We start from the raw sequence: 21,561 nt of genomic DNA, 5'->3' as shown, positions 1-21,561 counted from the left end.
AGTGTGATATTATATACTATAGTTTTTTTAACATCTTTATTGGAGTATAATTGCTTTACAATGGTGTGTTAGTTTCTGCTGTATAACAAAGTAAATCAGCTATACATATACATATATCCCCATATCTCCTCCCTCTTGCGTCTCCCTATACTATAGTTTTGCAAGATGTTAACCACTGAGGGAAACTCGTAAAGGGTACATGTGATCTCTTTGTATTATTTCTTATACTTGCATGTGAACCTACAATTATCTCAAAATCTAACATTTACTTAAAAAAAGGCATCCCAGGGAATTCCCTGGTGGTCCAGCGGTTAGGGCTCTGCACTTCCACCACAGGGGACCCAGGTTCAATCCCTGGTCAGGGAACTAAGATCCCACATGCCTCACCTTGTGGCGTGGCCAAAAAAAAAAAAAAATAGGCATCCCATACTATTATATACAGAATGGATAAACAATAGGGTCCTACTGTATATCACAGGGAACTGTATTCAATATCCTGTGATAAACTCTAATGGAAAAGAGTATGAAAAAGTATGTATATGTATGTATAACTGAATCATTTTGCTGTACAGTAGAAATTAACACTATTTTTTGAATTTTTGCATTTTATTTTATTTTTTATACAGCAGGTTCTTATTAGTTATCCTTTTTTTTTTTTTTTTTTTTTTTTTTTTGCGGTATGCGGGCCTCTCGCTGTTGTGGCCTCACCCGTTGCGGAGCACAGCCTCCGGACGCGCAGGCCCAGCGGCCATGGCTCACGGGTCCAGCTGCTCCGCGGCACGTGGGATCTTCCCAGACCGGAGCACGAACCCGTATCCCCTGCACCGGCAGGCGGACTCTCAACCACTGCGCCACCAGGGAAGCCCTAGTTATCCATTTTATACACATCAGTGTATACATGTCAATCCCAATCTCCCAATTCATCACACACACACCCTCCACTTTCCCCCCCTTGGTGTCCATACGTTTGTTCTCTACATCTGTGTCTCAATTTCTGCCCTGAAACCCTGTTCATCTGTACCATTTTTCTAGGTTCCACATATATGCGTTAATATACGATATTTGTTTTTCTCTTTCTGACTTACTTCACTCTATTTGACAGTCTCTAGATCCATCCACGTCTCTACATATGATCCAATTTTGTTCCTTTTTATGGCTGAGTAATATTCCACTGTATGTATGTACCACATCTTCTTTATCCATTCATCTGCCAATGGGCATTTAGGTTGCTTCCATGTCCTGGCTATTGTAAATAATGCTGCAACAAACATTGGGGTGCATGTGTCTTTTTGAATTATGGTTTCCTGTGGGTATATGCCCAGTAGGAAATTAACACAATATTGTAAATCAACTATACTTCAATAAAATAAATTTTTAAAAAAAGGCATCCCGTCTGTAGCCAATCAATCGTTTCTAGTTCCTGTTTCTCAGAAAGAAGCACTCAAAGCAGTGAGAATCAAGATTGATCAATTGAGGGTGAATTTTAATATTCCCCGAGCTTTGTCCTCTTCTGTCACTCAAGCAGAGGTCTTGCTTACTGAGATTACTCTAGTAATCTGAGATTACTTCCAGTCACTCATTTAATTAATAGTATTATTATTTGTTAATGCTTCCACAGGGCTAATCCACTCAGCTTCCATGTTACCCTGGCAACCTAAGGCTAAGGTCTCCATTTGCTACTAAGAGAAACTAGAAAAATGATTTCCTTAGGAGCTTCCAAATGCAGGTCCCACAGTTCTTTCTTCTTCATACAAGACCTGGCCTGTGTATCATGTGGGGTATGGAATCATTCTTTTTCCTGATCATTAAATGCATCTTCATCTAGCATTGATCTTTTTTTTTTTTTTTTTTTTGTGGTACGCGGGCCTCTCACTGCTGTGGCCTCTCCCGTTGTGGAACACAGGCTCCGGACGCGCAGGCTCAGCAGCCATGGCTCATGGGCCCAGCCGCTCCGCGGCACGTGGGATCTTCCCGGACCGGGGCATGAACCCGTGTCCCCTGCATCGGCAGGCGGACTCTTAACCACTGCGCCACCAGGGAAGCCCTAGCATCGATCTTTTAAGGCTACTTCAGAAATCAGGTTTTGAGAGCAGGAAAAGACTCTCAAATCCAGCATCTTACCTGGACCTGAATCTCTCCTTTAGGGCCAGTTTGGACAGAACCAAGGTTTCCTTTCGAGTCCACGAAGGAAAGGAATTCAAGAACAATGGGATGGTGGGGGAGGAGGAGTTTGCAAAGAGTTATGCAATTTTCCAGCTGCTTCTGGGAGTAGCAGCTCTCCACTGACCACATTTGGGTCAGGTGTGGTGAGGTGGCATTGCTTCTGGCTTTAGATGCTTTCTGTGCAAGAATCACCTCCCCCACCTTAAGGATAAAACTGGAAGGCAAAGGCCTTGGGATCTTTCTCAGCGTATTCTATGGTTGCAGTATGGTGGTGTCATCCTGGGGGAATTGATGTCCTGGGAAGTTTTACTTCTAATTTTATCATTTATAGAACTGGGAGATGGGAATCCACCTGTTTTAAATACCTACTGTATGCCAGGCACTATGCTGGATACTTTTCCATGATTTAATTCATTGAATCTAAACTGAATCTTCAAAACCACTCTCTGAAGTAAGCATTTAGACGAATCCCACTATATAGACGAGGCGAGCAGGGCACGGAGAGGGGAAGTGATTTGCCTGAGGTCACACAACTGGTAAGAAGTGGAGCCTAGATTTAAAGCCGAGTCTGTCAGAATCTACAGTCCATGTTTTTCTCTTCTGTCATGCTGCCAGAGAGGCATCTTTAGTGTAATGACTAACTGACGCTTATGCCAAGTCAGGCACCCTGCTAAGTGTATTACTAACCAAGAGCTCATGGAATCCTTCCCAAGGTGCGTCTGCTATATCCCTATTTTACTGATGAAGAAACTGAGGCTTAGAGAGGAGAAATAATTTGCTGTGATAGCTGTTTTGGTTCAGGTGGACCCTGATTTACATAACACACATTTCTGTGGCTGATGCTTAACATGAAAAATTCCCCTGCTGTGAACTGCAAAAATGCCTTGCTTTGGGAAGTAAATAGCCTACCCCATCAGCAGGTCTGCTTTGTTAATTCAGTTCATCAGTCCCAGTTTCCTCAAACCTTGGCATTTCAGAGCTTGGTATTTGAGAAAGGAACTCTGGCTATAAAGAGGACAACTTCACGCTACAGATCAGGAGATTCAGGCCCACAGAGATGAAGGGAACTGCCTCAGGACCCAGTCTGACAGCAGCAGAGATGGACTGGAATCCCGGTGCTCTGACTTTCAGGCCTGGGCCATCCATTTATTAAGAGAGGGTCTTTGGCCAGGAAAAGGAAGGGAGGGACCCTGCATCCTTCATTTCCTCACCTGCGAAATTGGGTCAAGATAGGCCCTTCTGTGTAGTGGGGGGGGGGATATGTGGGTGTGGTCCAGCCTAGGGGCCGCCACCTTGTGCTAGCAAAGTGACAAGGTGTAGTGGAAGGAGGATCATAGCGTCGGGAATCCCCAGAAGTGGTGGTGGGAGGGTGTGAGGGCAGCAGAGGCGGAACTTCGGGAGCCAGAGGCGGGGATTCGAGAATTCTGGGCGGGGCTTGAAGAATTAACGCTGTTAGATGGGCAGTGGGCGGGACTTGCGATGCTGCGAATAGGGTTACCAGCCCGTGGGCGGGACTTCTAGAAGTTGGGGCGGGGGTTGTGGCGCAGAAGGGCCAGTTCTGAAGGAATGAGAGGGGAGCTGGCCTTAGGGAGCCAGGATGCTGGCAAGGGGTTTGGATGGGGCAATGGGCGGGGTTCAGAGCAGCTGATGTTACGGTTTTAAGGGACTCTGGGGGAATTTTTGAGGAGCCGGGGGATGTGCTCCTGCCGAGCCAAACAGGTCAGTGGGCGGGGCTCTAAGGTAACCGCTCCTGGTTCTTTGGGGTCAGTGGGCCTGGCCCTCCGGCCACTCAGAGGACTAGCGGGCGGTGCTTGCGCTTGGGCACCGCCTTCCTCCGCGGCACTCCCGCATCCCTCGGCGCGACCAGAGGGGGCGCTAGAAAGAGTGAGGCGTGGAACGCAGGGTGGGAAGCGGGCTTCCCCTCCCGGAAGTGGGCGTGGTGCTCCGCAACCCCGTGGCCCTGGTTGGGCGCGGTGCGGCGCGGGGGCGGGGCCTGCGTGCAGCGGCGGGGGCGGGGGCGGCTGTCCGCGCCCCTCCCCCGCGCGGCGCTCAGTGCCAGGCGGGAGGCGGTAGCAGTTGGAGGTTTCTCCGGGCTTTGCAGCGGGGACTTCGGCAGCGGCGCCTCAGGCACCTCAGCCCTGGTGAGCTGCGCGCGCCCGGCGGGGCGGCTTGGGAGCGAGCCGGACGGGCGGACGGACCTGTCCTTTAAGCGTGTGCCGGCGCCGGCTGACAGGAGCGGGCGGGGCATGGGACAGGGCTCGGTGGAGCGGACAGGGCTGGGTGGGCGCGCGAGGCGCGGATCCTTGGGCCGGGGGTCCGCCCTGGCCGGTGTACGTGGAGTAGGGGTAGGGGCTGCCGCGGGAGACTTGGGATCCGGTGGGGAAGGGAGTTGGGGACCGAACCGCTCGGCCTGGGGAGAATGAACCCAGGTTCCTGTGGGGAGGAGGCTGCCCTGGGGAGACTTTTAGGGGTCCGGAACCCTCCTGGCCGGGCGAGGAGCCGAGGGGGCACGAGGTTGCCCCGGGAAGGATTTTAGGGGTCAGGGCTCCGCCAGGTTGGGTGGGGTCTTGGGTGGGGAGGGGCTGCTAGAGGCTAGAGCGCAGAGCCTGGGGGGCGCCAGGCCTGGGAGGCGGGACTTGAGCCGCCCTGGGGAGCGAGTGGGGGGGGGGTGGCTAGGGGGCGGGCTCACGTGGCGCCGGGGGGAGCTGGTCCCTGCGTGGGAGGGGCGAGGGCGGTGGTCCGGCCTGGGGGTTGCCAGCTTTGGGGTGCGAGGCCGGCTCTGGGCCCTAAAGAGCTGGTTTGGGGGTCTGGAAGGGCGGGGCAGGGCTGAAGCTGGGGTGATGTGGGTGGGGGCGACTCGGGAGGAGGATGAGCCGGGCGTTGGGAGCGGAGGGCTGGGACTGGCGGAGGAGGGGCGGGGGGGCGGGTTGGGAGAGGAAGAATGGGGCAGGAAGGCTGCAGGGTCGGGGGCCTGGAGCGTCCGCGTGAACTGGGTGATTCAGAGATACGCTCGCCTAAGAGCGGAGCAGCTGGCGAGGGATGCAGTAAGAAGGAGCGAGGTGCAGGTGGGGCTCCGCTGCGCCTAAATGACTGAGGATGAACTCAGACGTAGAGGTGGAAATGCAGGGGCCGAGCCCTCTCCCGCCTGTCCCCACAGGCGCGCGCACACAGCTCTGTGTCTCTCAAATGACTTGAATGTGTTGGGGGGAAGTGGCAGGCTGCGGGGAGAGCCGAGAAGAAAGGGGCTTCCTCTTGCAGGGAGGCGCTGGCCCTGCCGTCCTTTTTTGGGAGTGTTCAAAGGGTTTTTGATCGCTGGGAAAGGAAACGTACGCTTTACTGCATGGCGGTTTAGAATCACATCCTATATTTGGCCTTGATGTAGGCTGTCCTTGTTTTGTGGTGTCTGAAGTCCTTGCTCTACATGTTGCAAACGTGGGATTCAGTGTGAGAAGCAAATTGCAAGGCGCTCATCTCCCCCAGGAGAGCAAGAGGCCTTTCTTTCCTATAATACATTAAAACAGAATTGATTATAGTGCGCGTTTGTAAACTGGTACTGGGTGGCGAATGTGTTTACTTTTGCAAATAGTTATCACAAAATATAATATTAGGCCGTCTCACTGCAGCCTTCCTGCCCGGGATTACATCCTCAAGCAGTACTTGTAGGGCTTGTAGTCACTCTATGTAATAATGCATTTCATTGTCCTTATCTGGCAGAGCTCTCCTGACACCAGGGCCTGCTAGAATAGACAGAAACATGATTAAGTATAAGCAGTTGCTTTGCACCGTCTGTTCAGTTGTGAAGGCAAATAGATATCTGCTTATCTGACTGCACTTTCTTCATTCCCTATAAAACTGAAGAAATGGGAAAAATCTATTTTGGACTTGATTCTGTATATTTCAGAAAACTAAGGACACTAATTTTTTTTTTTTTTTTTTTGGCTTGGAGGTACATTTCAGAGTCACAATGTTTGGATATGAAGCCTAATAGTAACACTTGGGTCTGAGAGGTTGCATCCTTAAGTGGGGGGGGGGAAGTGAAATAAAAGTGGGAATTGTATATTAGGCCTTGAGGTGACATGTTTTGTGGTAAATGTTTGTCGTGTGTACTGGGTGTTAAGGTTGGGTACACACCTTTTTGACAAATCTGGAATGTGCCTTGTCCGTATTTGGTTTTCATTATTTGTGGAAGGTACATAAAAGCTTGATGGATTCTAATAGACGCATACCAATGAGAGATCACTGCACAAAGTATTGAATTTTTCATGATCATTTGTTACTTTGCCTGTAGATTGTGCTAATCAGAAGTTATGTCTATTACTTTATGTATAATTTGGGATTAGATTCAGGGTTGACAGGACTTTCGGTGTGTGTGCTACTTCATTATTTTTTTAAAAATTGAGGTATAATTGACATGTAACATTATGTTAGTTTCAGGTGTACAACGTAATGATCTGATATTTGTATACACTGAAATGGTCACCACAATAAGCCTAGTTACGGTGTGTCACCATACAGTTACTTTTATTTATTTTGTGACGAGAACTTTTAAGATTTATTCTCTTGGCAACTTTCAAATACGCACTGCATTATTATTGACTAAAGTCACCGTGTTGTCCAGTACATCCCATGACTTAATTCATTTTATAACTGGAAGTTTGTACTTCTTGACTTCCTTCACCCATGACATACAGCACTTTTTAAATACTTGGATTTTTTTGATGTAAGTTTTATGCTTAACGCAGCTGTCACTTTTGAGATTCACTCCAACCATGAGGAGAGTCACTCAGATGCCTATGAAACGGAACGTTCAAAAGGATAAGTGATCAGTTCTTACTTATGTCACTGGGGGTGTGGAAATTCTGTATGATGGCAAATTATTTCTTAATACTTTGATTTGTCACAAACGGTGCTTTAGAAACATTATATTAACCAGGTTGTTTTACCTTTGACTTCTTTTTTCAGAGGTGGAACAATAATAAATTTGAGTGCCATTTCAGATTCAGGGTACAAATCCTGTTTGTTTTCCTTTTGATGACTTCCCAGTGTCACCTTATTCCTGTCAGAGCTCTTTTCTGACACTTGTATATCTTTTTAAACTTAAGATGCCTTTTCTTTATTAAAACATGGAAATACTCATGAATATTTCAGTATGACCTAGTACCTAGAATGTTAAGTAATAGAATCTCTCTGGGTTTTCATTGCCCTAGTTCAGATGCTTTAAAATGAGTGAACAAGATTCTACACTGCTTTTGAGAGCTTATCTTATATTTCAGTGGCACATAATGGAATCTTTTTTGTTTTATAACCACTTTATTGAGATATAATTTACATACCATACAGTTCACCCATTTAAAGTGTACAATTCAGTGGTTTTTAGTATATTCACAGAGTTGTGCAGTCATCACCACAATTTTATTTTTTTTATTTTTTAATTTTTAAAAATAAATTTACTATTTATTTTTGGCTACGTTGGGTCTTCATTGCTGTGTGCAGGCTTTCTCTAGTTGCAGAGAGAGGGGCCTACTCTTTTTTGTATTGCACGGGCTTCTCATTGTGGTGGCTTCTCTTGCTTGCGGAGCATGGGCTCTAGGTGCGGGCTTCAGTAATTGCGGCTTGCGGGCTCTAGAGTGCAGGTTCAATACTTGAGGCACACGGGCTTAGTTGCTCCATGGCATGTGGGATCTTCCCAGACCAGGCCTCGAACCCGTGTCCCCTGTATTGGCAGGCAGATTCTTAACCACTGTGCCCCAAGGGATGTCCCTCACCACAATTTCAGAACATTTTCATTGCCTCCAAAAGAAACCCCATACCCATTAACGGTCCCCCCCCCGCCCCAGTTCTTCTCCCTCACCTGCCCTAGGCAACCACTTATCTATTTTTTTGTCTCTATGGATTTCCCTTGTTTTGGACATTTCATATAAATGGAATCATGCAATATGTGGTCTTTTGTGTCTTTTATTAAGCATAGTGTATTCAAGGTTTATCTATGTTGTAGCATGTATAAGTACTTCATTCTTTTTCTAATGGTTGAAAAATATTCCATTGTATGGATATATACCACATTTTGTTTTTCCATTCAGCAGTTGGTGGATGTTTGGGTGTTTCTCCATTTTGGCTATTATGAATAATGCTGCTGTGAACATTTGTGTCCAAGTTCATGTGTGGATATATGTTTTGCTTTTTCTTGGGACTTACTGGGTCATAGTGGTTACTCTGTGTTTAACTGTTAGAGGCACTGCCAGACTTTTCCAAAGCAGTTGCACCATTTTACAATCTCACTAGCAGTGTATAAAGGTTTCCGTTTTTCTACATCCTTGCCAACACTTGTTATTCCCTGACTGTTTGATGCTAGCCATCCTGGTGGGTGTGAAGTGGTATCTCATTGTAGTTTTGATTTGCATTTCCCTAATGGCTAATGATGTCCAGCATCTTCTCAAGTCATTAGTGGACAATTGTATATTTTCTTTGGAGAAACCTCTGTTGAGATGCTTTGCTCTTTTTAAAATTGGGTTATCTTTTTGTTGTTAAGTTATGAGTTATTTATATATTCTAGATACAAGTGCCTTATCAGATATATGACTTGCAAACATTTTCTACAGTTTGTGAGTTATCTTTTAAAAAAAATAAATTTATTTGTTTGTTTGTTTTTGGCTGTGCTGGGTCTTTGCTGCTGTGCACGGGCTTTCTCTAGTTGTGGCGAGCGGGGGCCACTCCTCGGTGCGGTGTGCGGGCTTCTCATTGCGGTGGCTTGTCTTTGTTGCAGAGCACGGGCTCTAGGCGCGTGGGCTTCAGTAGTTGTGGCACATGGGCTCAGTAGTTGTGGCTCGCAGGGTCTAGAGCGCAGGCTCAGTAATTGTGGCACACGGACTTAGTTGCTCCACAGCATGTGGCATCTTCCTGGATCAGGGCTCAAACCTGTGTCCCCTGCATTGACAGGCAGATTCTTAACTACTGCGCCACCAGGGAAGTCCTGAGTTGTCTTTTCACTTTCTTTTCTTTTTAAATTTAATTTTATTTATTTTTGGCTGCACTGGGTCTTTGTTGCTGTGCACGGGCTTTATCTAGTTGCAGTGAGCGGGGGCTACTCTTCCTTGCGGTGTGCATGCTTCTCGTTGCGGTGGCTTCTCTTGTTGCAGAGCACGGGCTCTAGGTACGTGGGCTTTCAGTAGTTGTGGCTCGAGGGCTCTAGAGCACAGGCTCAGTAGTTGTGGCGCATGGGCTTAGTTGCTTCGTGGCATGTGGGATCTTCCTGGACCAGGGATCGAACTCGTGTCCCCTGAATTGGCAGGCGGACACTTAACCACTGCACCACCAAGGAAGTCCCTCCTTCCACTTTCTTGATGGTGTCCTTTGAAGTAGAAAAGTTTTTAATTTTGGTGAAGTTTAATTTATGCATAATAGAGTCCAAACTGATAATGAGTTAGAAATTATTTAGACCTTAAATCACATCCTTACTGGTAGTTTGGTTATATAAATTAAAATCCAAATGTGAAAGGATTAGGGAAAGATTTGAGTTAGTTCTACATCAAAAAGGGTTCATCAGGGAACATATCATTACCTGTTTAAATCCTCTCGTGGTCTCCCACCCCATTGTCTGTGGTTAAAGTTCAGACTTAATGTGGTTGTGGATGAGGACAGCTCTGATTTCAGCCTGTCTCATCTCTCACTGCTCCCCTTCCTGTGTTTTCATCTCCACTGCCACTCCCTGACTGTCCAGCCTTAAGATCTTGTGATGCGCTTACTACTCGGCTCCCCCTCCACCTGGTGAATCCCTCTTGTCCTTTGGGATTCTCCATGAAACCTTCCTTAGTCCTCACAGGCAGACATTGTCCCTGCCCTCATGCATCAGACATTCATCACTCCTGTCTGCTACGAGGAACTGGATTTGAACTTGAATCCACTGTCTGAAGGGCGTCTTCCCATAGAAGGCAGAATGTGGGAGAGAAGTTCACATGGAAAGCAGACCGAGATTCTGTTGCTCACAGCGTGGTCTCTAGTGCCTACTGGATATTTGCTGAATGAAAGATTATTTTTATTGAAGTTAACTGGAAAGATCCTGAGGTCAGTGGGTTTCTCTGGTTATTATTTACACTTGTGTTGCCTATGTTAAAATAACTTGAAGTACAGGGGTAATTCCTCTCTGCCTTTCTGGCACCCAAGTCCAGCTCTTACTAAAAAATTGCTCAGATGTAAACCGAGTGTTTGAATCATTTTCCTGAGGGCAGAATATTCTTGTCCACGTTCTTTCCCCCTAATAAACAGTGATGACTGGCGCACAGCCTTCTCAGCAGGGCAGAGGGCCAGGGAGCACATTTGGTTTGGGATGATTTACCAAGACCAAGTGCAGCAGGCTTAGCCTGGTGGTGTTGAGGCAGTCAGTGCTGGAACTACCCCAGTGCACGCCTGATGGTGGGTGTAAATCGGGTTTTAGAGGTGCATACTTCCTTCCTTTTCATTCTTTTGTTCGTGCTCTTGCATCTTTCAGAGCATTTGATTAATACTTTAATTAAAAATACTGCACTTAGTATCTTCTTGAGAATTAGGAGAAACCAGTTGACCATTTGGGGTATGTTTTTTGTGTGTTCACTGAAGTAATTGGATTGTGGCAAGGTAGTAAAGAAAAGAAAAATAAATTTCAAATTTGTTCTTTGTCTCCTTAGGCTCAATGAGCTATCTGTACTTATATAGTTTCTTGCTCTAAGAGTTCTGTCTAGAGAAATTGAGGCAGTGAAGGGTGCAGACCTTCAGGGCCAGACTGAGCTGGGTTTCACTCTCTGCTATGATTTTGTCAATTAACCTACCTCCCTGAGCCTCTTCTGTAATATGGAGATGCTAACGGTACCTTGCTGGGTTTTGAGTAGACACCCAATAAATTTGTGTTCCCTCTGTCTTCACTCTTAAATGTCTGTTTTGGTTTTTTTTCTTAATTAATTAATTTATTTTTGGCTGGGTTGGGTCTTTGTTGCTGTGCGCGGGCTTTTCTCTAGTTGCAGTGAGTGGGGGTTACTCTTCCTTGCAGTGCGTAGGCTTCTCATTGCGGTGGCTTCTCTTGTTGTGGAGCATGAGCTCTAGGCCCACGGGCTTCAGTAGTTGTGGCGTGCAGGCTCAGTAGTTGTGGCTCGCAGGTTCTAGAGCGCAGGCTCAGTAGTTGTGGCACACGGGCCTAGTTGTGTGTGGGATCTTCCCAGACCAGGGCTCAAACCCGTGTCCTCTGCATTGGCAGGCGGATTCTTAACCACTGTGCCACCAGGGAAGTCCTTAAATGTCTGTTAATGAATGGAACTGGGGAGAATCAAGTGGGGTAAGTTTACTATATTTTATTTCTGATATTAAGCTATTGTTGTGTGGATTCCCACTCCTGCCTCAGCATTTTAGACTTCAAATCAAACTTGAATCATTGGAGAGGAAAAAAGTGTCTAATTTTAGGATAGGAAGGTAGTGTTAAAAGTGAGGCAGTTTTTGGCCATCTATCTGAATTGGAAATGTCTATTCAGACAGACTTCTCTTATTCAGGCCTTAGGCTTCTATTCAGTCTGTCTGTCTGTCTATTTTAAGGAAAAAGGTTTAGTTCCTGGCAAAAGATTGATCTTTTTAGGGTTTGGAAGGAGATTGCACTGCAGGGTGTGAGATGCTCATGGGATTGAGTATGATGTGAATGGCAGCATTGTGATACAATGTAACATTCTGTGTGGGAAAAGAGCCTCCATAGTCTCATGGGATGTTAAATTAGGCCTGTCATTTGAATCTTACATTAATGACAAAAATTGTTCCTCCTGTTTGTCATAGTCAAGAAAAATCAAATTAATGCAAAGATCGGAGTAAGAGAAACTACTATAAATGGGAGTAGGAAGGCTTGTATTTTGTATGACTGAAGGTGGGAATTTCACAATACGTATTTTTCCCCCTTCGGTCATGCGGTTATCTACATTAAAAAAAAATTATGAATAGTGGATCATACTTTTAGCCCCAGTATCTCACCACCTTTTGAAAAATATATCGTACTGGGCGTTTGGGAGATTATTTCTCACGCCCAGAGGTCCTCAACTTGATGCCCGTGAGGATCAGCTCTAGACCTTGGTCAGTCCAGCTGCCTGGGCTCCAGCTCCCTGGGCTCCAGCTCCCTGGTGACGCTGAATCACAGCCAGAGTGGAAAGTACCTTGCTGCCTTGTTCCTCATCTGATGGACGAGGGGACTGTGGTCACAGGTGCTTGAAAGACTTGCCCAAGATCAGGAAGTTGACTGTCCCTCCCTTCTGCCCCCACCTCCTTCCATGGGTAGCGTGAATTCATTTTTGTAGTAGGTGGTGTGGATTTATACTATAGTGTGGATTTTTTTTTTTTTAACAGTGTGAACCCAGTGTTCTTTCCCTGAGTTTTAGTCCTTGACCCAATGCAACAATTCCGTCTTAAGCTTCTGCCACAGTCTTCTGCCAGATTTACAAACTGAGCCTACTCACTGTTTATCGCTTCAGTTCATCATCACAATTGGTAGTTAGTACCAGTGGGTTCCGCCCCCCTCTCACATCTTCAGATTGTACATGTATTCAACTATGAAGCTTGGTCCAGATTTTCAGGGTTTCTTTTTAGATGCAGTTTGGGGAAACTTGAAAATACGTGGAATCTCTTGGAAAAGCCTTTGGTAGACTTGATTTCCTAGTTTTCATGTAAAGTTCCTTGACAGTGTTTTATTGATCCCTTTTTGTGTCCTCAATCATGTAACCTGACCATTAGGATGTGGTCATGGTAAGGATTTATCTTGGGTGTTTCAAAGACCAATTAATATCGCAAAGGTCAGCCCTATTAAGCCATCCATATATGAAAAGGCTGATTTTGACAGGAACAACATCCAGCCAGTACTGGAACTACAGACAGGCATAATGAAAACCCCGTGGCATTGGCCGAAGTTGATCATTACTTCACAGCGTGTTCATTCTATCTCCAGGGAACCAAGGCAGCCTGGTAATCTGGGCACCTGGCAGTTTGGTGTAAGAGCCTTTTTTGCCCCATTGTGGACTCAGATGTGTGTCCCCATGTTCTGACAGTTGCTGAGGCCTTCATTCTGGATGAACAAAGCTGTAGCTTTTCAGTTTCATCAACAGCCATAAACACACACGGGAAGGGAAGTGTTGGGAGTGTGAAGCCTTTGGGGGTGTATTTCCACTCTTGACATTGTCAGGGCTCCCCCTCTGTAGGACGAATGTTTACTCACCATTATTTGCTTACTTCACATGAAAGATACTTAAATTCCTTTTCATAATGGTCAAGCATTCTTTTCTAGTTAAAGACTCTAATTCCTTTCATTCTTAGGAACTTAAAGAATTGAGGCTGGTTTATTAATGTAAGAACTCAAATGCTGCCTGAGCGGTGACTGAGAAACACACATAAACTTGAGCTATCATCTCCGTTAAGCAGAAGGATTTATTAGGAGACTGACTAGTCACTTTACAAGCTAGATGGTGAATTAATTTTGCGGTTAGTAGTGTCTTTAGCTTAACAATATCATCCGAGTTTTTCTTGGCAAGCAAGAGAAAGGCCAGAGCCAACAAGTGCTGGCCACAGCTCTTTGGGGTGATATTTAATAAGATGCATGTTGTCTGTTTTAGAAATAGAGTAACCGTCCCTTAGGCTCTCTCTCTTATGGGAACCGCTGTTGCTTTACAGTGTTACATAGGAAAAGGGAAATTGGAAGTATTTATTTATTTATTTATTTATTCATTCATTCATTCATTCATTCATACATACATACATACATACATACCCTGAAACGTCCCTGGTCTTCTTATGCAGTATAGCGCTGTCGTGCATGCACTGGGCTGAATTATTATACACTGTCAAGCGGAACAAATGATACATCTTACCTGCAAAGGATACTTGTGAGCCATGTGGCTCTCTAGCCGTGAAAGGTTGAGAGCCGAGAGGCAGCTTCTGTTTTGGAGGCAACGTGTACATTCAGTCCCCAACCCAGGACTGGGTTGTGTTCCAGAGTCTAACTCAGTTATTTGGAACTGAGAAGGCATTTTTGGGTACAGATTCAGTGTTACAGTGGTGGGTAGGTTCCCATCCTAGAAGAAATCTGTTTAATTCACAGCACAGCTTTTTAAACTGTTAATTATGATAGCTGAATTCTGGATCTTGGAAGCTGGGAGTCATGTGACAAAGAAGTATGGAACCCTGCTCCACCCCAGATGCCTGTCTGTGTAGGCTGTGTGGCATCCAGCAGCCTCATGCCACAGCAGCCCTCCAAGTTCATCTTCCTTCTCTCTTTACTTGAAGCTTCCACTCCCCTGGTTAAGCTGATCTCCTTTAAATAGTAGTCGCAAAGCATATGGTTCAAATTCATTTCTGCTAATGCGCTCCTGGATGGCTACAGTTCCTACTAGACTAGCACTGTTATTCAGTGCTAGAAGGACTACGGGCTTTGTCTTATTTCACTCATGTCTCAACCCTTTTAGAGCTACAGTGTTAATATTTTTACAAAGGAAGCTCCTTATTGATAAACATCATCTCTCTGAAATGTTGGCATGTAGTCAGTATAACAGTGTTTCAAGGGGAAAGTTGAAGGAAGGCGAGTGGGGTCAGACAGAGCCCATATAGAAGGCTAGCCCTGGTTCCTGGAATCAGGAAGGAGCCTTGCCTGCTTTAGAAAGGTTCCTCCTGTAACCTCGAAAACAGTGAATCTGCTCAGCTTTTTTCAAAATACACAGGATCCTTTTTTTTTTTTTTTCCTCTCTTTTCATTTGGGAAACACAGCTTGAAAGGGTCTTATGTTTTAGCAGTGACTTGGTTTCCAGGACCTTTGAGAAGTAGATCAGGGCAGGGTAATGGTTGTGAGTTGGGGGCAACTTGTGCTGGCCAGAGCTGTGTGCTGGTCCCCGTCTATATCTCTGTCCCTTTATAAACTCTTACCACAAAGCCCCTTCTTTCCTCAGAGGGAAATAATTGATCTTTCCTTTTTGTTATTGCCTCTTTGAAGGGTTTGGATTGTCTAGTTTTTAAGAACGTCTTATTCAAGCATTTTATGATGCTAAGTGTGATAAGGATTAGGGACTTGATTTTTCTGATGCAGTTAGAAAAAGTCTTGTTCACAAAGTGTTAATGGCAGGCTTAATATTTTGATTTACTTTTAAACGGTATAATAGTTTTAAAAATACGTTACAAGCTTCTTCTAGCCCCCAAGTATGTAATTCTTGACGCTGAATTCTCTGTGTGGAGCCTGAGCTCTGCGGGGGTTGAGAGGACAGGGTGGTGGGGAGTCAGTGTCTCTGGGACACTGGGTCGAGGCCCTGCCCGAGGGTTTGCAAAATAGCACTGGGCTGACTCAGAGGAGGTGTAATTGGGGAAGAGCAGTGTCAGATGGATAAGGGAGATGGCTCAGATTGTCCAGGGTCATGAGAACGGAATACACATTTATACGGTGTGTTTGCGTAAAAGGTAAGCATAGTTTAGATATAGAGCTATAAAGGTAGCTGGAAATGTAATTTGTGGGTGTCCCTAACATTATTGATTTCTGTGCTATTCCTAATTACATTTTGGGTTAAATGAGTAGAAATTTTAAGTAAACATAAGTGTGGAATTATTATTTTCCATTGTGTGAAAGTGAACACTAGTACCCACTCTATGCCATGTTCCGTGAAGGCAGAGAATGTCACAATGTTTTTGTGCCTCCGTTTCCAAGCGGGCTGCGTGACACATGGTAGGTACTCAGTAAATGTTAGTCGAATAATTGAATTTCAGTTTTACATGGTACACTTGTGATAGTGATTGTTAGTCTTCCCATTTTCCTAGAAGATGAAAGGAAAAGAGGAAATTTTCTGTGGTGTAGAAGGACTACTGATTGTAAACATTTGCCTAGTAAATTATCTTATGATAAGCTAGTCATCATTTTCATTTAAATAAGTGTGTTAGCATATACACACATTTATTTACTGAAACGTTTTATCTGTAAAGCAAATTTTGGAGTTCTGGTTATTTAAAGCGTGAATTCTGATGAAAAATAGGGTGGCATCACATATTGGTACTTTATTGCAAATTTACCTAACTTTTTTTTTTTTTTTTTTTTGCGGTACGCGGGCCTCTCACTGTTGTGGCCTCTCCCGTTGCGGAGCACAGGCTCCGGACGCTCAGGCTCAGCGGGGATCTTCCCAGACCGGGGCACGAACCCATGTCCCCTGCATCAGCAGGCGGACTCTCAACCACCGCGCCACCAGGGAAGCCCCTAACTAACTTCTTGAATAAATTGAAAGTACTGGTGGCATGGAGTTCTTAGGGCTTTGATTTGTGGTTTGGTTAGCAACTTCGACTTCAGAAAGAATCCATGAAGGAACGTCCTAGTGGAAAGGAAGTGTGCCTTCAGCTGGAGAGTTTTTGTCAAAACAGATATGGGAAGAACCCTAATTTGTATCAAGATGAGGATTTAAAGTTAAGGTAGCCCTCGAAAAAGCTGAGTTTCCCTTTCTTGTCGTTGTCCTTTCCTCGAGTTTCTTATCTTTTAATCGACTGCCTGTAAAGTGTCTGCATTGGACATTGAGGGGCCCCTAGGCCCAGCCCCAGGGGAATCACAGGGCAGGTCTCAGCTCATTTCAGTGGCTTCTGGATCTCCAAGGATTTAATGTGCTTGGGTTCATTTAACTTGAGAAATTGACAAGAACCAAGTACATTAAGAAAGGGTGAATTGGGCACCCTTTCAGCTGTTGAATCATTTAGGAGTTCATTTGTGCAATATTGAAATTCGAAAATCTGTAGGCTTTGGTTTGTATCTTATTAGTAACATGTGATCACAAAAAAAGAATCATTTTGTAGCTGCATTTTTGTGTGTGTTATTTCTGGCCGTTTTTAGAGGTTCCTACAAACCATACATGTAGTTTGTTTGTTGTAAATGTAGTTTTTTAGAAGAGTACTGTTAAGGGTGGGAAGCCCCTGATCTTTCTGCTAACCTTCTACTCAAAATGCTTAGAAAAGGACTCTTCCTGCTTTCATTTGAGGCGTATGGAATTTCCCTTTTAGTTACTATTATGCAGTCCAATTAATTTAACATAAAGGATTAAGGACTATGATTTTCTTTTCAAATCTTTATCCAGTTTGGAGGGAAATTGGATTTGGGATGGTTAAGGTTACAGTTTTACCAGCTAAGGCTGGTAAAAGCTTCTAGTAATAGAGAATTCACTCCCCAAATACTTAGCCCAAATGTTTCCTCCTGAAAGTGAGTTTTGTTTGTCTCCACTTCCCCGGAGGTATTTTCGTTTTATTGGTAAAAGGAGATGTGTGGCATTTTCCCCCTAAAGAACTGAGACCTTCAGAAGGTGTTGGGTGGTGGTAAAGTATTTATTTGGTAGTAACTACATTTCCCCCAGTTTCTTATACTCTGTTGTAGACACTGATATTCTGAGTTTTTTGTTTTTCCCCTCTTTAGAAGAGAGGTGTGCTGATAAGGAAATAGTTTGTAATTTTACCAAAAAGGATCAGACAAAACAAAACAATTCGTCTGAAGGTGCAGTAAGATTTCAAGAGGTACAGGCACACCTCATTTTATTGCACTTCACAGATACTGTGTTTTTTACAAATGGAAGGTATTTGTAAACGGCATTTGCTCACCTCATGTCTGTGTGTCGCATTTTGGTAATTCTCGCAATATTTCAAACTTTTTCATTATTATACTTGGTATGGTGCTCTGTGATCAGTGATCGTTGATGTTACTATTGTAATGGTTTTGGGGCATCACAAACCACGCCCATAAATAAGATGGTGAGCTCAATAAGTGTGTTTTCTAACTGCTCCGCTATCTGGCCATTCCCCTGTCTCCCTCGCTCAGGCCTCCCTATTCCCTGAGACACAACAATGTTGAAATTAGGCCAGTTAATAACCCTACACTGGCTTCTAAGTGTTAAAGTGAAAGGAAGAGTATTATGTCTCTCACTTTGAATCAAAAGCTAGAAATTATTAAGCTTAGTGAGTGAGGCATGTCGAAAGCCGAGATAGACTTACAGTTAAGCTTCTTGGGCCAGTTAGCCAAGTTGTGAATGCAGAGGAAAAGTTCTTGAAGGTCTCCAGTGAACCTGGAATGATAAGAAGCAAAGCAGCCTTATTGCTGATATGCAGAAAGTTTTAGTGGTCTGGAGAGAAGATCAAACCAGCCACAACATTCCGTTAAGCCAAAGCCTAATCCAGATCAAGGCCCTAACTCTTTTCAATTCTGTGAAGGCTGAGAGAAGTGAAGAAGCTCCAGAAGAAAAGTTTGGAGCTAGCAGAGGCTAGTTCATGAGGTTTAAGGAAAGAAGCTGTCTCCATAACATCAAAGTGCAAGGTGAGGCAGCAAGTGCTGATGTAGAACCTGGAGCAAGTTATCCAGAAGATCTAGCTCAGATCATTAATGAAGGTGCTCACTAAATAACAGATTTTCCACATAGATGAAACAATCTTCTACTGGAAGAAGATGCCACCTAGGACTTTCATAGCTAGAGAGGAAAAGTCAATGCCTGGATTCAAAGCTTCAAAGGACAGGCTGACTCTCTTGTTAGGGGCTCATGCAGCTGGTGACTTAAGTTAAAGCCAGTGCTCATTTACCATTCTGAAAATCCTAGGGCCCTTAAGAATTATGCTAAATTTACTCTGCCTGTGCTCTATAAATGGAACAACAAAGCCTGAATGACAGTACATCTGTTTACAACATGGTTTCCTGAATATTTTAAGCCTACTATTGAGGCCGACTGCTCAGAAGAAGATTCCTTTCAAAATATTGCTGCTTGTTAACAACTCACCTGGTCACTCCAGAGCTCCGGTGGAGAGGTACCACGAGGTGAATGTTGTTTTCATGCCTGCTAACAGAGTATCCACTCTGCAGTCCGTGGATCAAGAAGGAGTTTCGACTTTCAAGTGTTACTATTTAAGAAATACATTTTGTAAGGTTGTAGCTGACATAGATGGTGATTCCTCTGATGGATCTTAGCAAAGTCAATTGAAAACCTTCTGGAAAGGATTCACCTTTCTAGATGTCATTAAGATCATTCATGATTCATGGGAAGAGGTCAAAATACCAACATTAATAGGAGTTTGGAAGAAGTTAATTCCAGTCGTCATGGATGACTTCAGTGGAGGAAGTAACTGCAGATGGGATGGAAGTAGCGAGAGAAGTAGAATTAGAAGTGGGGCCTGAAGATGGGACTGGATTGCTGCCATCTCATGATAAAACTTGAACAGATGAGGAGTTGCTTCTCATGGATGAGCAAGGAAAGAGGTTTTTGAGGTGGACTCTACTCCTGGTGAAAATGCTGTGAAGATTGTTGAAATGATAACAAAGGCTTTAGAATATGACATAAACTTAGTTGATAAAGCAGCAGCAGAGGATCGACCCCAATTTTGAAAAAAAAGTTCTAGTGTGGGTAAAATGCTATCAAACAGCTTTTCATACTACAGAGAAATCTTTCGTGAAAGGAAGAATCAATTGATGTGGCATATGCCATTGTTGTCTTATTTTAGGAAACTGCCGGGAATTTCCTGGTGGTCCAGTGGTTAGGACCCTGTGCTTTCACTGCCGAGGGCGTGGGTTCAATCCCTGGTCGGGGAACTAAGGTCCGGCAAGCCACGCAGCATGGCAAAAAACTAAAAAAAGAAAAGAAAAGAAAAAAAAAAGGAAATTGCCACAGCTACCCAACCTTCAGTAACCACCACCCTGATCAGTCAGCAGCCATCAACACAGAGGCAGGACCCCCAACCAGAAAAAAGATTATAACTCTCTGAAGGCTCAGATTAGATAGTTGGCTTTTAACAATAAAGTATTTTTAAATTAAGGTGTGTACTTTTTTTTAGGCATAATGCTATTGTACGCTTAATAGTGTATAGCTACAGTATAGTGTAAACATCACTTTTATATGCACTGGGAAACCAAAAAATTCTTGTGACTCGCTTTATTTTGAGATTTGCTTTATTGCGGTGGTCTGGAACCAAACCTGCAATATTGTTGAGCTGTGTATGCCTGTATACTGCTGCTTTTCCTATAGGATGGCTGAAAATTCATTTTTATTTTAAACAGTGTTAGTTTCATTTTCAAATAGCCCGTTCAATATGTTTTTTGTTTTTTGGGTTTTTTTTTTGGCTGCGTTGGGTCTTCATTGCTGCATGCAGGCTTTTTCTAGTTGCGGCGAGCGGGGGCTACTCTTGGTTGCGGTGCGCGGGCTTCTCATTGTGGTGGCTTCTCTTGTCGTGGAGCATGGGCTCTAGGCACGCGGGCTTCAGTAGCTGTGGCAAGTGGGCTCAGTAGTCGTGGCTCATGGGCTCTAGAGCGCAGGCTCAGTAGTTGTGGTGCACGGGCTTAGTTGCTCTGCAGCATGTGGGATCTTCCCGGACCAGGGCTCAAACCCGTGTCCCCTGCATTGGCAGGCGGATTCTTAACCACTGTGCCACCAGGGAAGCCCCTGTTAAATGTGTTTACCTTCGAGCTCTGGGCACCTCTGTGGGCAACTACCTTAATTTTGAAGCCATGGATCCAGTTATTAATCTGAAAAGGCACAATAAGTAATTTAAATATTTTCCCTATGTTTTTGCTCTTTTCAGACACCCTACTTGTAAAGAGAAGGCTCTTGGGAGCTGCTCCTAAGAAGTGGTTCTTCGTCCTGTATTGACTCCCTGCCCCCGTGAACTTCTGTGTCCCAGTGTTTGTCGCAGCAGCACAGTGACGTTGGTGTGAATAATTGATTGTGGTGTCTCCTCCTGGAGACTGTCAACTTCTTGAGAGCCGGGCCCGTTTCCTTGCTCACCATTGCATCTGCAGCGTCTAGCATCACGCCAGGCGCACGGTCAGAGTTCAGTAAATAGTTGTTGAATAAATGCATGATGAGTGACTGGGATTAAAGACCTCTTCGGCATTCACAGTCTAGTGTATGTGTTATGTGTATAACCCTGTGGGTGCTGCTAACTCTGTTCTCCTTGAATTGTGTGTGTTTTATTAGGGGATGTGGACTGGATCCCAGTGAAAGAAGCATTCCCTATAGATTTGTAGGCTTTAGATTATAATAGTTATATTAATAATAGGACCCTAGAAATAATTTATTTTAGTTCTCCTATTTTATAGATGAGGAAACAACCAACCATAGCGCTAAAATGATTTAGTGGTTAGGTGACTGTGTCGGGATAAGCTAGTCTTGAATCCAGGCCAGAGTTATTCCTACTCTTAGCTCCTCTTGAAATATGGTCAGGGGTATGTTTATTTAATCACTGCTTGCCCAGGGTATAGGGTATTAAAAAGGGAAGACAGAAATTCTTCAGTTGAAGGAGATTACTCTTTTTTTGACATTGCTACTTTTGCTATGGCTAGCCTTATGAGGGTCTTCATAAAAATGCCTTAAAAAAAAAAACCCACAAAAAGATCTTGGAGGGGCCTCCCTGGTGGCGCAGTGGTTGAGAGTC

At 44.5% G+C, this 21,561-nt stretch overlaps 1 protein-coding gene across 2 annotated transcripts in view; it reads left to right on the top strand.

The window, feature by feature from the left end:
* Positions 1 to 4,205: 4,205 nt before the first annotated feature.
* Positions 4,206 to 21,561, top strand: part of CORO1C (coronin 1C) — an 81,371-nt gene continuing 64,015 nt past the window's right edge. The window contains exons 1-2 of one of the 2 annotated variants that reach the window (XM_082640828.1): positions 4,208 to 4,304; positions 20,710 to 20,951. The gene's annotated coding sequence lies outside the window, so the exon portion shown is untranslated. Of the gene's footprint in view, positions 4,305 to 20,709; positions 20,952 to 21,561 lie in introns of both variants that reach the window. The other variant, XM_082640827.1, reaches the window with a different exon arrangement.

The sequence above is a fragment of the Mesoplodon mirus genome (assembly GCF_964341445.2).
Source record: "Mesoplodon mirus genome assembly, chromosome: 13".
Classification (NCBI taxonomy): Eukaryota; Metazoa; Chordata; class Mammalia; order Artiodactyla; family Ziphiidae; genus Mesoplodon; species Mesoplodon mirus.
Note: the sequence above shows the minus strand (reverse complement) of the source record. Positions and strands in the feature narration are given on the sequence as shown.